Source organism: Megascapheus bottae, chromosome 16 (assembly GCF_031878675.1).
Source record: "Megascapheus bottae isolate mThoBot1 chromosome 16, mThoBot2.hap1, whole genome shotgun sequence".
NCBI lineage: Eukaryota > Metazoa > Chordata > Mammalia > Rodentia > Geomyidae > Megascapheus > Megascapheus bottae.
In genome coordinates this window covers 28,751,223-28,767,425 of record NC_143524.1, presented here as the reverse complement: position 1 = coordinate 28,767,425, position 16,203 = coordinate 28,751,223, and the positions used below count along the sequence as shown (strand labels likewise).

The 16,203-nt window shown below is 37.7% G+C and overlaps 1 long non-coding RNA gene across 1 annotated transcript in view; it reads left to right on the top strand.

Moving 5' to 3' along the window:
- The window catches only part of LOC150053062 (uncharacterized), a 47,268-nt gene that overhangs the window by 18,178 nt on the left and 12,887 nt on the right, over positions 1 to 16,203 (top strand). Inside the window, exon 4 of the long non-coding RNA XR_016538149.1 lies at positions 14,378 to 14,497. This is a non-coding gene — a long non-coding RNA (uncharacterized LOC150053062). The remainder of the gene's footprint in view (positions 1 to 14,377; positions 14,498 to 16,203) is intronic.

The following is a 16,203-nucleotide window of genomic DNA, read 5'->3' as shown; positions in this document are numbered from 1 at the left end:
AATATTGTCACTTAACTCTTGGGACTTATTATCTCTTGCTGTATCATACACAGATCACTCCTCAGTCTCTCTGATTGTTTTCTTTTCATCTTCTTCATCTCTTACTCTCACTGTCCCAGGAATCAGATCTTCTTTGTTTCTACCCATTCCCTGGTGATTTTATCCATTTTCATTTTCTTTTTTTTTTGCTAGTGATGGGGCTTGAACTCAGGGCCTGAGCACTGTCCTTGGGCATTTCTCAAGGCTAGCATTCTGCCACTTGAGCCACAGCACCACTTCCAGCTTTTTCCATGTATGTGGTACCAAGGAATTGAACTTGGGTCTTTGTGCATGCTAGGCAAGCACTCTTACCACTAGGCCAAACTCCTGGCCTCATGTTCTTTTTTGTTTTGTGAGTCATGATGGTTGAATCCACAGCAAGGGCACTGTCCTTAACCTCTTTTGCTCAAGGCTAGCACTCTACCACTTGAGCCACAGTTCCACTTTTGACATTTTTTTTTGTAATTTTTCAGAAATGTGAGTCCATGAGCTTTCCTGCTCAAGCTGGATTCAAATCACAATCCTCAGATCTCAGCTTCCTGAGTAAATAGGATTACAGTCATAGGCCATCAGGACCCACCTTCAATTTTCTTTTCTAAAAGTTACCTTTAAGTAGTTTTACAGTTACAGTTTAAATTATTTTAAATTATTATCTTTTTTGTGTATGGATCATGGGGCTTGAATTCTGAGCCTGGACATTATCCCTGAGCTCTTTACCTCAAGGTTACCACCCTACCCCTTGAGCCACAGCCCACTTTATTATCTTCAAGTAGTTGTACAAAGCAGTTTACAAATACAATGTACCAAGAACAATCTCACCACTTTCTACATCCTCACTCCTCCTTCCCCTATCTACCCATTCCCTCACTTTTCTTAATTTTGTAGGATATGCATTGAATTCTTTTTGTGTTGTAATGTATAGGGGGTTACAGTTATATTCGCCAGAATAGAGGGTACATTTGCTTTGAATTCTCCCCTTCTACTCCTTTTCATTTGCCCACCCGTTTCACCCTTTTCAAGTGCCAACGTTTTGGTGGTTATTTTGTTGGTCTTTAACTTTGCCTTTCTAAGGAATTGCACTATTTATCTATCTTTAATAAATCTGAAATGTGTACCTCTAACTTTGACTTTGTTCCTGAATTCAGGATTTTACTAATTCCCTTACTTGACATATCAACTCTAATGATGAAGAGATGTGACAAACTGATCTTGTCCTAGATCAAATTCCTAAATCACAGTGCTCTTAAACCTGTTCTTGCTGCCTCCCTGGTCTAACCTTCTTCCTGTGGAGGAGAGGTTCAGCAAAGTAGTCATCTTTATCGCATCCTATATGTACACAGTCTATGAGAAGATGGTTATTAATCAGATGTCCAAAACATAAGTCATTTTAACAACTTCTCATCAACTTTCTTCTTTCTGCCAGAGTCCAGTCACCTTCAGATTAATATTAAATTACTGCAATTGCCATTTAATGATGTACCTGCTTCACTGACCATCTTGGTTCTATGTTCAAATCAAACTGACCAAGATCACTCCAAAATGGCGAGTCAGAACTCATCTCTCTTCTTGAAATTGCTCCAACAGTTTCTCATTGGTCAAGGCTAAACATAATGGCCTACAGGATTCTCATGATGAACTTCTTCTAACCTGGCCTCTCCATTTCTAACCTGATATCTAACTCCAAAATCCTTTGGCATCATGTTAAGCTCTTTCTCTTATTTGAAAAAGCCAGTCACAGTTTTACTACAGGCCCTTTGTACTTGCTGGCTCTCTCCCTGTATTGCCTCATTCATTCTCTCCTTTTTTTTTTGCCAGTCATGGGACTCAGGTCCTGAGAACTGTCCTTGGACTTTTCTCAAGGCTAGAGCTCTACCACTTGAGCCACAGAACCATTTCCAGCTTTTTTTCTATGCAAGTGGTACCGAGGAATTGAACCTGGGCCTTTGTGCATGCTAGGCAAGCACTCGAACACTAGGCCAAACTCCAGGCCCTCTCTTTCTTCTTAACATACTATCACTTTATAAGTAAGGATATCACTTTATCACTGAATGTACTGTGTATGATACATCTTCAATCTTCCTAATTTATCCCTAATTAATATGGAAATTTGTTCCACATTAATCAGCATTAAAATTACTCTGTCCACAGCCCTTAACATTACCTGATTTTGTATATAGGTCACACATAGGTAGGACTAAATAGTCATGCATTTTTTGATATTCACAAATGTTATACATTATCTATTTTCTCCACTAAGAATATGAGTTTCACTGATGGCCTTTGTAGTTATTGCTAGACATTAGACAGGAAAATGATTGGCATAAAGTAGCATTTAATAAATAGTTATTGAGACATTATAATCCTTTCCTAAGAAAAACTTCCTTTGGTCTCACTGTGGGAATATTTAGAGTCCTGTTTAGTTTATCATATCCATGTGTTAATTGATTTCTCTTTTACTATCAATTGCGTTTTCTTGTAGATTTTTTAGGCATATTGTAATTATTACAACTGAGGAAAACCATACAAACTTTGATAGCTTACTTCCTATAATAAAATTTTGTCCAAGAGTTTCCATTTCCTTACATATAGGATAATGAAATTCTTTCTGATGGAAGCATAAAATTCCATGGTATATAAAACCATAACTGAACCATTCACTAAAGGGCAAAAGATTATCTGATTTGGGGAGGGTAAGGGGAAGCACAGAATTTTTTTTTGCCAGTCATGGAGCTTGAACTCAGGGCCTGAGCACTGTCCTTGGGCTTTCTCAAGGTTAGAACCCTACCACTTGAGCCATAGCACCATTTGCAGCTTTTTCTATGTATTGTGGCACTGAGAAATTGAACCTGGGTCTTTGTACATGCTAGGCAGGCATTCTACCAATAGGCCAAACTCCCATGCCTACGATAAAAATTTAAAACTAAAACATTAATGTTTTATTACATATACTGATTTGTATCTATGACATACAAACATTCAGCTTAATTTTAATTATGTTCTAAAACCTATGTGCCAATGATTGTATATAGAGATTCCCTTCTTGAATATTTATTTAATAAACATGATATTTGAAATGTGATATAAAATCAGTGTTAATACATTCTGTAATAAAAATAAAAAATAAAATTAGAGCTAGGTGTGGTGGCTCAAACCTGTAATCCTAGCTACTCAGAAGCTGAGATATGAGGATCAGGTTCAAAGCCAGCCAGGACACTAAAGAACTTGAGACTCTTTATCTCCAATTAATCACTAGAAAATGGGAAGTGGGGGTATGGCTCCAGGTGTAGGGTGGTAGCCTTGAGCTGAAGAGCTCAGGGACAGCACCCAGGCCCAGAGTTCAAGCCCCATGACTGGCAAAAATTAGATAAGTTGATATTCATAGAATGAATATATAAAAAGCTGCATCTATTCCTATGGTAAATACTACTTTAAAAACATTTCTGTCCCTTGGTTATCTCATATTGCTATAGTATTTCACCTGTTTATCTGATATATTGTCTATAAGTGTATTTGGTTATTTGAAGTAGGATAGGGAAGGGAGGAAAACAAGATGAGGGGCAGGGGTAGGGGAGGGAAATGAGGACCAAGACATGAGAAAGGGTATCAATGTATGTGAAATAATGCACCTTCTATCTGGTGAATATAATGTAACTATTCTATTAATTACAATAAAAATACATGAAAAAACATTATTATCTAGTTATTTTAGCTCAACTTGAAAGAAACCAAGCAATTCATGGCATCTTTTTAAGCTTGTACTAAAATATTAGGAAGTTCTGAAAGAAATAATGATTTTCTCAAGCCTTACATGTAAATCAGTAAAATATGAGGCATCAAACTAAGTCTAATACTTACTCTATCTTGAGCTCTTTTGTGATTATATATGCATGTCAGAAAGAGCAGAAATACATTGCAGACAGCCATGATTACAAAAATAGATACCAATGCAGGACAACAGGATCTTGGTGTCTAACAAAGGTTCTTGAACCACTAATGAACAGCAGAGTCTTCTGGGAAATTAGGGTAACAACAATTTAAAATGGGAGTTATGGTTCAAAAAAAGTGGTCATAGATGCCAAAGAAATCTTTTAGTTTGGTTCAATAATGACTGATTGATTTCTTTGTTCACTCACCGTATGCCAGTTTGTGTATGGTGGGCTGCATGAGTCTGATGTCCCGAGTGGCTGCCATTGCTGTGAATTGGGCAAAGGGGCATAGAGGGTTTGCTTGAGAATGCATTCACAAGGGAGGAGTAATTCTTTACAGGTAGAAAACAGAACAGAAGAGAGGAAGAGAGAACTATATGCACAAATGTCAGAGCTATACAGTATTGTAAACATTAAGTCATTAGGAACAAGTAAAATAGGTCTAGGAGGTAGGTAACTGGAGGAAATAAACATAAAGGGCTGGAAAGATGGACTGAGGCCAGAGAGTGAATGGTCTCCCAAGGATTTAACCTATAAACACCTTGCCAAAATAGAGATGCTTTTTTATTATCTCTTTCTTTTGTTAAATTCTGGGGATTTTAAGGCTCTTCTGAAATTCCATCTACTTTTTATTTTTTGGAGGTTGTGGGGCTTGACTGTGGTCCTGAGCTCTTCAACTCAAGGCTAATGTGCTATCCCTTGAGCGACAGCACCACTTTCCATTTTCTAGTGATTAATTGGAGATAAGAGTCTCAAGTTCTTTAGTGTCCTGGCTAGCTTTGAACCTTAATCCTCAAATCTCAGCATCCTGCGTAGCTAAGATTAAAGGTGTGAGCCACTGTGCCCGGCTTCATCTACTGTTTTATAACACTGTTTTCTACTGTTTGCTTCTACAAATTCCAGAGCATTTTAATGCTTTTTTAAAATGAGGATATTCTTAGTAAAGTTTTTATAAGGGATAAATGTAAATTTATCCAGACACATTATGAAAGATTGTAAGAATAACAATACATGTTGTATCACACATTCCAAATTAACATTTTTTGAGAAAAGAAAAAACTATATGCACAATTATATATTAGATATACTTAAGGATATATACATATATGTATGTGCACATATATATCCTTAAGTTTAAATATGGACAGTATTTAGATAATGTAAATTGCAGATAAGGAACCAACAGGGAAATTTTATGAGAGTTGTGGTGTTAATTAGTTTCAAGGAAAAGAGAATTGTTAGACTGAATTGGTTAACTTAGCTTCCATTTACATTGCTATTTATTAGGTCTGGAAAACACTAGATGGCTGAAGACTCATCCTTAATAAATGATAAATGTTTTGTGATATTACCGTGATTCATCAAATTGATAATACCTAATTTGAATTTGTCCGACAAGGTACTGGTAATTTTCAGTAGATATTTACTTAGATAGGAACACAAAGTAGCTAGCAGCACCGTCTCCTTTCCTTCAGTTGACAAATAACTACAGAGAGAACAGTCAGAAATTGGAAGAGATCAAAAGAAGCAGGCTCATCCTTGCCAGATACTGCAGTATTTGTTAATGGGATTCTGGTCACGTACTCTTGAGCTCAGATCTGCTATGGTTTAATCAGCATGTTGAACATTAAACTTGACTGCAGTCATGTTGATCCAGATCTACATAAATAATTTATTTCCATGAAATTAGGTCTTGCATAGTTCCCTTTTCTGACACGTTACTTTTGAAAGCTGCAGTGGTGAAAATAAAGTATTGCTGCAGCCTTATGTATGCAATACAGTATTTAATCCTAAGTAGCAGGTATATTAGTTTGAGAAAACAGTTCGGCCAGAAATAAGCCCATTTACTCCTGTAAAATTGGACAAGCCACAGGATACAGCGGTAAGGACTTACTAAGATCGTGAGTAAGATCTGTAATTCATTCATCTTGGAAGTGAGAGATTCTACAGCCTATCCAGCAGAGACAGAGATGTTAAAAGTCATGGATTTTTGGATATAGTCCTTGTAATGTTAGTAAGAAAACTCTAGCAAGGTTATAATTGCTGTTTTGTTTGCTTGCTTTCCCTCCATAGCTGAAAGAATGCTATTTGAGAGGGTCAGAGTTTAAATGGATAAACATGACAGATAAATGTTACACAGAATGTCATTTTTTAAATTGCATGTGATATTGACATATTCTCAGTCCCAAAGCCAGACCCACAGTGGACCCAGGGACATGGTATGAATTCTATTGCCTGCTAAGCCTCCCGAAGAAACTGGCTTTATTTAAATTGTACACATGAGTTTAAGTAGGGTTCAAAATTTAAATATAACAGCTTACAAAAATAGGTTTCTGGACATTTCTTTTCCCCCATAGCTTCAGAGTTGCAACTTAGTTGATGTACAGTGTTATGTGTTGGAAACATACGCATTTTCTCCTGGAATTTTCTTTGCTCGCTCCTAACTCTGCAAAAGGAGGACCTAGTTTTCTGAGGTGATGATATTTATAGTTAGACATCATCAAATAGCAATTCCTTGCTTATTTGGGATTCGAAGCCTAGCCAGGTCTCCCTTGTGACTCATTCAGTATTCAACCCGGGGCTCTATGCTCGCCTGCCTTTGCACAGCTCTCATGAATCCTTAATTCCATTTGAACCCAGCCATGCCAGAGTCACTTTCCATCAACCCACCCACTCAGCTGAATTGCCCAGGCTTCTTCTGAGCAAAGCATTACACTCCTGTTCTAAGACTGATTGCATGTTGGGCCAATGCCACAAAGACAAAGGAGGTTAAACTCAGCACCTTCAGTATTCTTTTAAGACCCAATACCAATATCATCCCTTCTGATTTCCAGGGCTGTGGCTGATGAAATGTTCAGGGATTTATGTATACAACCCTACAGCTTATTGAAGTGGCCTCACTGACACTTGATGGGTGACAAAATATTGATTTGTTGCTCTCACACTGATCTGCATAGCAATTCAGTAGAAGTGGAAAGGACATCATTAGAACATGCCTAACAGCAGGTGCTTTGCCCTGAAATCTTTTCATTTCCCAGCTTTCTTCTGCCAGACACCTAACTCAAGTTGATGTTCTGAACACCAGATTCTGTATCTAGGGTAGTTGGCTACCAGATCATAGGCATTAGAAATGAGATGAATCAAGAGCAAGTTCAACTCTAGTCCCTAGGATCACATGGCAAGTTACAGAACTAATTATGTTATAGCAAGCCAGAGGATGAATGGCATCATGAGGAATCAATTCAGCACAGGACTTGAACAGGGGCCGGGAAATTACATCTACAACGATTACCAAAATGATGTCTGCTTTGATGTTGACTTTTAAAAACCAGTTTTTCCAAGAGTTGTATGTATTTGATTGACTTAGTTTAGAAGCAGGAATGAAGGGAGATGGTGATATGTTGAAAACTTATTTAGAGGACTCTCCACTGTGTTTTCCATCGACTACTCTGTTGTCTGTTTATTTTGTGTGGGAGATGTGATTCCTTGATTTGCCTTTTTTCTTGAGTTTCTTGTTCTTCCCATTTGGAAATGGGAGCAAGACTTATACCACACAAGATATGAGTTTAAGATAAGGACCATAGCTGCACAGACTCCATAAACAAAACTAATGTCACCACTGAACACAGTTTTATGGCAAAAAATCAATCAAATCCCTCTGAACCTACAATACAATTGAAAAAATACATATATATTCTGACTGAATAATAATCAACTGTAGATCCATGAACTATGGAAATCCAAGAAGGAGCAAAGGACCAGAGATAAAAAAGTATGATGAAGGTCAAAAGGGGGAAATAAGAGAAGACCAATGTAGAGAAGGAGAGGAATAGAGTCACAATAGCTCAAAAGCTATGTACATATGGTCCTACAGGATGAGACTAAAGAAAATGAACTATGGGATATGGAAACAAGAGGTTTATCTTTGTGATTGTTGTTGAGATCCCTCTGAATGGTTTGTATGGGAGATGTACAGTGTATCTTCTGAGGAGCAGGGCAGTGGTAGAAGGTTTTGGTCTCAGTAGAAAAAAGGAAGATTTATATGTGGATTCCTGAATCACATCCTCTCTATTCTGCATGTCAGATTTCTACAGAACCCAGATTTAAAAATCTTGGAGTAATTGCTTGGTAAATCCTGGAAGTCTCCTCCAAGGAACAGGTACCAAATAAAAGCATCTAGGCAACTGCTAGCTTGTAGGAAGAATTTTATACTTGTCTAAACAACTTTGAGGAGCTGGTTATTGGAAAAGGGAAATAAATGTTACCTGTGATTTGAGGAACACAACCTCAATCAGTAATTGAAAGTGACAAAAGGCAAATTACAACATATTGTTATTTCAAAGCAATGGAAATGGGCCGGGAGTTTGGCCTAGTGGTAGAGTGCTTGCCTAGCATTCACAAAGACCCGGGTTCGATTCCTCAGTACCACATACATAGAAAAAAAGCTGGAAGTGGTGCTGAGGCTCAAGTGGTAGAGTGCTAAACCTTGAGAAAGTCCAAGGACAGTGCTCAGGCCCTGAGCCCAAGCCCAGGACTGGCAAAAAAAAAAAAAAAAGCAATGGAAACTAACAAAAATTGAAGTTGGCATTGCCAAATATTGGATATAAAGCAAACAATCATAAAGAGTATGTACACCTATTAGTAAGCACGTTAAAAGTACCCAAAGATTAATTACAGGTTAAATATCAATTCAATCCATGGTTTTTAGACCATTAAGTCTATATTTGGTAAGTGATTTGGATATTTGAAAACTAAATGACTACCTCTTGATTACACAATTAAAAATAGGTTACATACTTTTAAAATTCAAACAATTTTTAAAATGTTGAGCCACTTCTTAGACTTGTGAAATCATTTTGTGTGCATTAAGAACTGGGAAAAAGGGATCGGCGAAAGATAGCGGCGGTTCAGCGTGAGTCGTTGTGGGCTCCCGCCAAGATACAAGTTCTGGCAGTGTAGTAGACAGTTCTTTAAGAAAGATTGATCCTAAGCAAGCTTTAGCGCCACAGAGATCTCAATCAGAGAGGAAAAAGGCAGAATATCAGCACGAGAAGACAGCGTGGAGCCCCACCAGCCACTGGGAGCAGACAATGCTTCATGGCGACGCAGACCCACCGGCTGCAGACAGAGCCACACAGAGCCTGCAGGAGCCCAGAGCCGACACCCGGCTGTGCACGAACCTGCCAGCTTCATGGAACCTGAGAATCCAGCAATTTGTGAGTACCTCAGAGGAGAAGTTTCCACTTCTGCTTGCCGAAGGGCAATGAGAGGGAGCCCCTCCCCCACAAGCTGAGAGCAGTGCCATCTTGACTGCTGGCAAAGACCCGGCCAAAGCAATTGGAGTCTGAGAGGTGTTGCTGACAGCGCCATCAATCTATAGGGCAAAGGATTTCCCAGAGATTCCTTAGCCGGAAATCTGGCCCCAGCACTGCTGAAGTCCGTTCCCTGCACCAGGCCACAAACCTGGTAAACAAAACCTGCCTGTGGATCTTTCAGCTTCGTTTTCCCAAACAAGCAATCATATCTGAAAAACCTCAAAGCCAAATCACAAGAGAAAGACTTTCTGAAGTGTTCAGATCGCGAATTTAGTGGAGACACAAGTTTCCTATCCTGCCCTGAACCCCCCCTCAAAAAAAAACCCCTGAAGAATACCCTTTTTTGTTGTTCTTTTTCTTTGTATTTTTCTCTTTTTTTCTTCTACCCCTTTTTTATTCGCATTTTTAAGGGTTCTTATTTTCTCTTTACAATTTTACCTACACCTTTTCTTTTAATGTTATTCTTTTCTTTTTTCTTTTTTCCTTTCCTTTCCCGCATCCCACTGTCACTGTGGTTGTTCCTGGAAACATAGTGACAGCTCTGGGTACAGTCTGAATACAAATGATATCTATATTGATACAGTCACCTACTTTTTCATCTCCTGTTCTCAACCCTAGTATTTCTTAGGTAAGAGCACACAATAGTGAGGAATCTCCCCCACCTTTTTCTTTTTTTTCTGTTTTGTTTTGTTTTTTTTGTTGTTGTTGTTCTTGATGTTTTTGCTTTTTTTGTTTTTATTTTTTGTTTTTCTGTTTTTTGTTTTTTATTTTTTTGTTATTGTTGTTGTTTTTGTCTTACTTTGCTTGTTTTTTTCTTTCTTTCTTTTTAAAATTTTTCATCATTGAAATCTCCTATATCTATCTCCCTCTTTTCTCGATATATACTTCTTATTACCCTTCTTACTTTCATAAGTTTTATCTAATCCTTTCCAAACTTTGTACTCAAATATGCTACCTGCTTATCAACTTAGGTCAGTTATTCTTACACTATACCTTTCCTTCATTACTATAAAAATCTTACACTCTTACGTTATTCTTTTCATATCTCCCCTGTTGTCTCTCATACTATTTTTCTATCTCTACTCCTCTGTTCATCCTTCAACTCTTATAATGCATGGATCAACATTTGATGGTTGTTGAGCACTACTGTATATCTAGGTGTTCAATTATACTCTAGGTCCAGAGGGACTTAAATACAATAGAGATTGGATTGAGAGGCTTAGTGTTTTGGTCATAAATCAGTTATCAGTGGTTGTATTAGACGGGTCTGTAAGTGCACAAAAAGAAAGAGAGAGTGATAATACCAATCAAAAATTGTGAATATCTAGTGTCAGACAGCTAGAGAGGCCTAGGTTGGTTATATATGAAAAATTATAATCTTGTTTAGTATTAATCTTGCTCCCATTTTCAAATGGACAGAACAAGAAACTTAAGAAAAATGTCAAATCAAGGAATAACATCCCCCACCCAATATAAACAGACAATGGAACAGTCACTAGCAAACCTAGAGGAGCGTCTTCCAAGTGCTATAAAAATGCAATTGATAAACATCATTAATGAAAAGTGTGAAAATATAAAGAAAGAGATAAGGGAGGAAGCCATAGCTAAACAAGAGGAAACCATAAACAAGGTGATATGTGAAAAAGCAGAAGCCATAAAGGAGGCCATAATAAAAGTTTCTCAAAGAAAAATGGATGAATTCATAGACTCCACAAACATAAAAGGGACCAAACTCCAGCAAATGTCCAAAGAGAATAAAGCTACTGAGCTAACCACTCAAATGGAAATCAAGGAGTTTATGTCTACAACAACTCATCAAAAAAATTATGCACTTTGATCAAACAGGATTCATCACAGGGAGGCAAAGCTGGTTCAACATACGCAAATCAATTAACATAATTCAACACATCAACAGGAGCAAGGACAAAAATCACATGATTGTCTCAATAGATGCAGAAAAGGCATTTGACAAGATCCAACACCCCTTTATGTTAAAAGCTCTGGAGAAACTAGGAATCCATGGAACATTCCTCAGTATAATAAAGGCTGTGTATGACAAACCCACAGCTAGTATTATAATTAATGGTGAAGGCTAAAGCCATTCCCTCTAAAATCAGGAACGAGACAAGGATGCCCTCTTCACTCCTCTTTAACATAATATTAGAATTCCTAGCCAAGCATAAAGGGGATCCAAATAGGAAAAGAGGAAATGAAAGTTTCCCTCTTTGCAGATGACATGATTCCATATTTAAAGAATCTTATAGACTCCACTCCAAAGCTCCTTGAGCTGATTCAAAACTTTGGAAGGGTAGCAGGGTATAAAATTAATCCTCAAAAATCAACTGCCTTCCTCTACTCCAACAGTGAGAGCAATGAGGCAATAATCAGGAAAGGAATTCCTTTTGAAATAGCCTCAAAGAAAATAAAGTACCTAGGAATTAGCTCAACTAAGAATGTAAAGGACCTTTTTGACGAAAGCTTTAAAACCCTGGAAAAGGAAATTAAAGCAGAACTGAGGAAATGGAAAAAGCTGCCATGCTCCTGGATTGGAAGAATCAACATCGTGAAAATGGCAATATTGCCAAGGGATATCTACAAATTCAATGCAATACCCATCAATATCCCAATGTCATTCTTTAAAGAAATAGAAGAGGCAATTCAAAATTTGATATCGAATAATAAAAGATCCCATATAGCAAAAATACTTCTTAGCAGAAAGAATAGCACAGGAGGAATTTCAATATCAAACTTTAGACTGTATTACAGAGCTATAATTATCAAAAGAGCTTGGTACTGACACAAGAACAGGCCTGAAGACCAATGAAATAGAACTGAAGACCCAGATATTAAACCACAGACTTATGGCCACCTAATCTTCAACAAGGGACCCAAAAAAATAGAATGGAAGAAAGACAGCCTCTTCAACAAGTTGTGTTGGCAGAACTGGTTAAGCATCTGCAGAAAACTAAAATTGGATCCCTCTTTTTCACCCTGTAGTAGAATTAACTCCAAATGGATCAAAGACCCCAAAGTAAAAGCCAACACACTGAAAACTTTACAAAAAGGAATAGGAGATACAGTAGGCCTCCTTGGAACAGGTCAAAACTTTCTTAATAAGGACCAAGAATCACAGCAAATAAGAGAAAGGCTGGATAAGTGGGACTGCATTAAACTGCAGAGCTTTTGTATGGCAAAGGACATAGCTAGTAAATTAATTAGGAAGCCCACAGAGTGGGAGAAGATCTTCACTAACCATACAACAGACAAAGGCGTCATATTTAAAATATATCAACAACTCAAAAAATTGAATCACTCCAAAACTAATCTCCAAAGTAACAACCATCCCATTAAAAGATTGGCCAAAGACTTAAAGAGAGTCTTCTCTTAAGAAGAAACAAAAATGGCCTATAGACACATGAAGAAATGCTCAACATCGCTGGTCTTAAAAAAACACAAATCAAAGCAACTCTATGATTCCACCTCACTCCATTTAAAATGTCCAGGATCAAGAAAACTAATAAAAACAGATGCTGGAGGGGATGTGGCCAGGAGGGATCATTACTACACTGTTGGTGGGAGTGCAAACTCGTTCAACCACTATGGAAAGCAGTATGGCAGTGCCTCAAAAGACTAAACATAGAGCTCCCCTATATCCCAGCAATTCCACTACTTGGCATTTACCCAATTGTCCAGAAACAAGGACATACTAAATCCACTAGCACAATGATGTTCATTGCAGCACTATTTACCATAGCAAAGATATGGAACCACCCCGATTTCCCTCATTTGATGAGTGGATCAACAAGGTGTGGTATTTGTACACAATGGAATTCTATCCTGCTGCCAGAAAGAATGACATCCCCCCATTTGTTAGGAAATGGAAAGACTTAGAAAAAAGCATATTAAGTGAAGTAAGCCAGACTCAAAAGAAACAGGCTCAATGGTTTCCCTCATTTGTCATAATCAGTAGAAACCTTGGGCTCTCATAGCAGATATTTGCAATAGAGCAAAAACCAGGATACATAAGGCCATACAGTATGATGCTAAATGAAGGGACGTCTAGAATATAGAAACAAAAGTCATATAATGAGTGATTGTTGTCCTTAATGTACTATGTTATCTCTCATCTCTTTTGCTGTCCCTTGGTTATCTTATATTATGACAGTATCTTACTTTGTTATCTGATATATTGGATATATTTGTATTTGGTTATTTGAAATTGGATAGGGAAGGGGGGAAAACAAGATGAGGGGTGGGTGTGGGGCGAAGGGAAATGGGGACCAAGACATGAGAAAAGGTATCAATGTATTTGAATTAATGCACCTTCTATCTGGCGAATATAACGTAACCCTTGTATTAATTACAATAAAAGTATATGAAAAAAAGAATTGTCAAAAAATCTACAGCCTCTCCAGATTGTAGCTACATAAAATTAATGAATAATAATTTATTCAGAGACTTGTATCCCACAGATGAAAGTGAGAAGTAGGCAATACCTAAATAAGCATGACAAGGAGCTAAATAGTTGTAAATTTGTGGCTCTCCTTAATATGTTACCCATGTGTGCCAAAAAAGAGAATCCTCAGCCAGCCCAAGCTTGGTTTCCACCTCCCAGTGGAAGGGTCAGAAAGGGTGAGTGATTCCAATCAATATCCAGTTGTTAGAGTAACAGCCATATCGGTTCTGGATGGCTGACTGGGCGAAAACATGTTTGTTCTATTTAATGTGACAGTGTCTTGTCAAATTAACAACCACGGTGGCAGGAGCAACCTTGCTTTAATGGGTTTGAGTCAGTTCCACAGAGAATTTATCATCAACATGCAACCAAGAGGATCCCTAAACCTCATTACTGAGGTTTATTTGTGGATAATAACTGAAGGTATGCCATGTACTGACAGCTAGGTTTGTTTGCTTTTTGTAGCAACTCAGTTTCAATCTCCTTATCAAATGCTGCCCTTTTGACTCCCACACTTTCAGCACTCTAATGCTCTGTGTGGATTGTGCTGTATCAGGTAAGCGTGGAATACTGTGATGAGATAGCAAGATAAAGTACTTTCCTTTAGTTTGTGTTTTAAAATAACAATGCATTAATTGCAGAAGGCAGTTCTGGAGAGCAACCACTCAGATTATTACCTTGATCCTCCACTAACTGGGAAAATTTAGCCTTTGGAAGCTGTGCCAAATCCAGAATATCAACATTGGCAAGATCTTCTCACAGTAGGTGATGTTTATTATTCTTTAAATTGTTAATTTGCTCATACCGAAAGTTCTCACTTATTCCACAGAAGAGGAGATGTGGTAATAAAAAATTCTGGTGTCTGATATGCATGATCAAGTTTGTTGTACAGGGCTTTAGGGAACTCTATGTTTCTAGTTAAAGAATATGGGTGGGTATTTCTCAGGACATCCTTTGTAATGTTATTGTTACTTTTGTAGTATGAATACTTGAAGTGGTACATGATAGTGTTGCATAGAATTCAGTGTCACATCTAATGGTATTTGAATAAATAATTTATAATATAACTACACATGGAGACATGAGTACATACATATATGTACTATAAAGATGTAAAACTCTAGATTGGTCAAGTAATGTAACTAGAGCTATCAATTATCACCAATCAACAGCAGAAAAGCATTTTGTTTTGTAAAGGCATTTTTAAATAAAAACAAACTTATAAAGGCAGTGTGATCTACTGGTGAGTATATGAGTGTAGAATATACAACTATAGGTGAAACAGCATATTTAGGAAAAATTGATATGTAATCACATAGCAATAAGTTTTTTCCACAAACAGCTGTGAATATCTTACTCCAATGGAAATATCAAATGTCTGCATCATACTCCAGCTTTTCCACTCATTTGTGTGGAAAGTTGCATGGAGACACCTGGTAGCCTGTTCTCTTCAGATGTTCTTCATAGTACCAGCTAGTCCCATTTAAGTAATTTACATGACCTAAATGGCTTTGTTCTTCTATCCATGATATGGACATTACATGTTGATCTTCATCACCAAACTCATGGATAGAAAAGTTCAGGATTAGGCATCGTGATTCATGAATATGGTTAAGACACTAATGGCTTCTTTCTTCCATATACTCTTCTGACAGAATTTCCTACTAGCCTAAAAGAGAAGTCAGCTAAGAGTGGAGTCTGGAAGATGTCAGCCCACTGTAGGAAAGCTCAGGAATGGCACACACACACACACACACACACACACACACACACACACACACACACACACGAAGATCTGAAAGTAAACTGATTTAGGAGCCATCTGGCAGCCAGCAGATATATGGCTAGTTGATTCTGTCATTCTGGAAAGTTTTGAATCAACCTAATCCTTAGAGTTTTTCATTTGAGAAACGAAAAACTAAGCAGAATTGCACCCGAAACCCCTAAAAGCCCATGTTTCTACAGTATGTTGATACAATTTTGATTTCACTGTCTGTTTTAACCTAGCTGTATTATTGTTAATTGCTATTATTATTTGGTGGTACTTTGGCTTGAACTAAAGATCTTGTGATTGGTAAGCAGGTGCTTATGTATCTACCTCTTTAATCATAGTGGCTATTTTTTGTCAGTCCAGGGGCTTCAAATCAGGGCCTGGGCACTCTCTCTGAGTCATTTTGTGCTCAAGGCCTAGTATTCTACCACTTGAGCCACAGGGGCACTTCTAGTCTTTGAGTGGCTAATTGGAGATAAGAATCACAGTGGGACTTTCCTGCTGGACCCAGATTTGGACCTTGATTCTCAAATCTCAGCTTCCTCAATAGCTAGGATTCTAGGTGTCGGCCACAGGTGACCTCACATTAACATGTTCTTTTATTCTTTAATAGCTGGAACCAAAGCATCTAGCAGAACATTATTGCAAGGTAAATACTATGTAAATAGATATTATACTGCATTCCATAAGGAAACA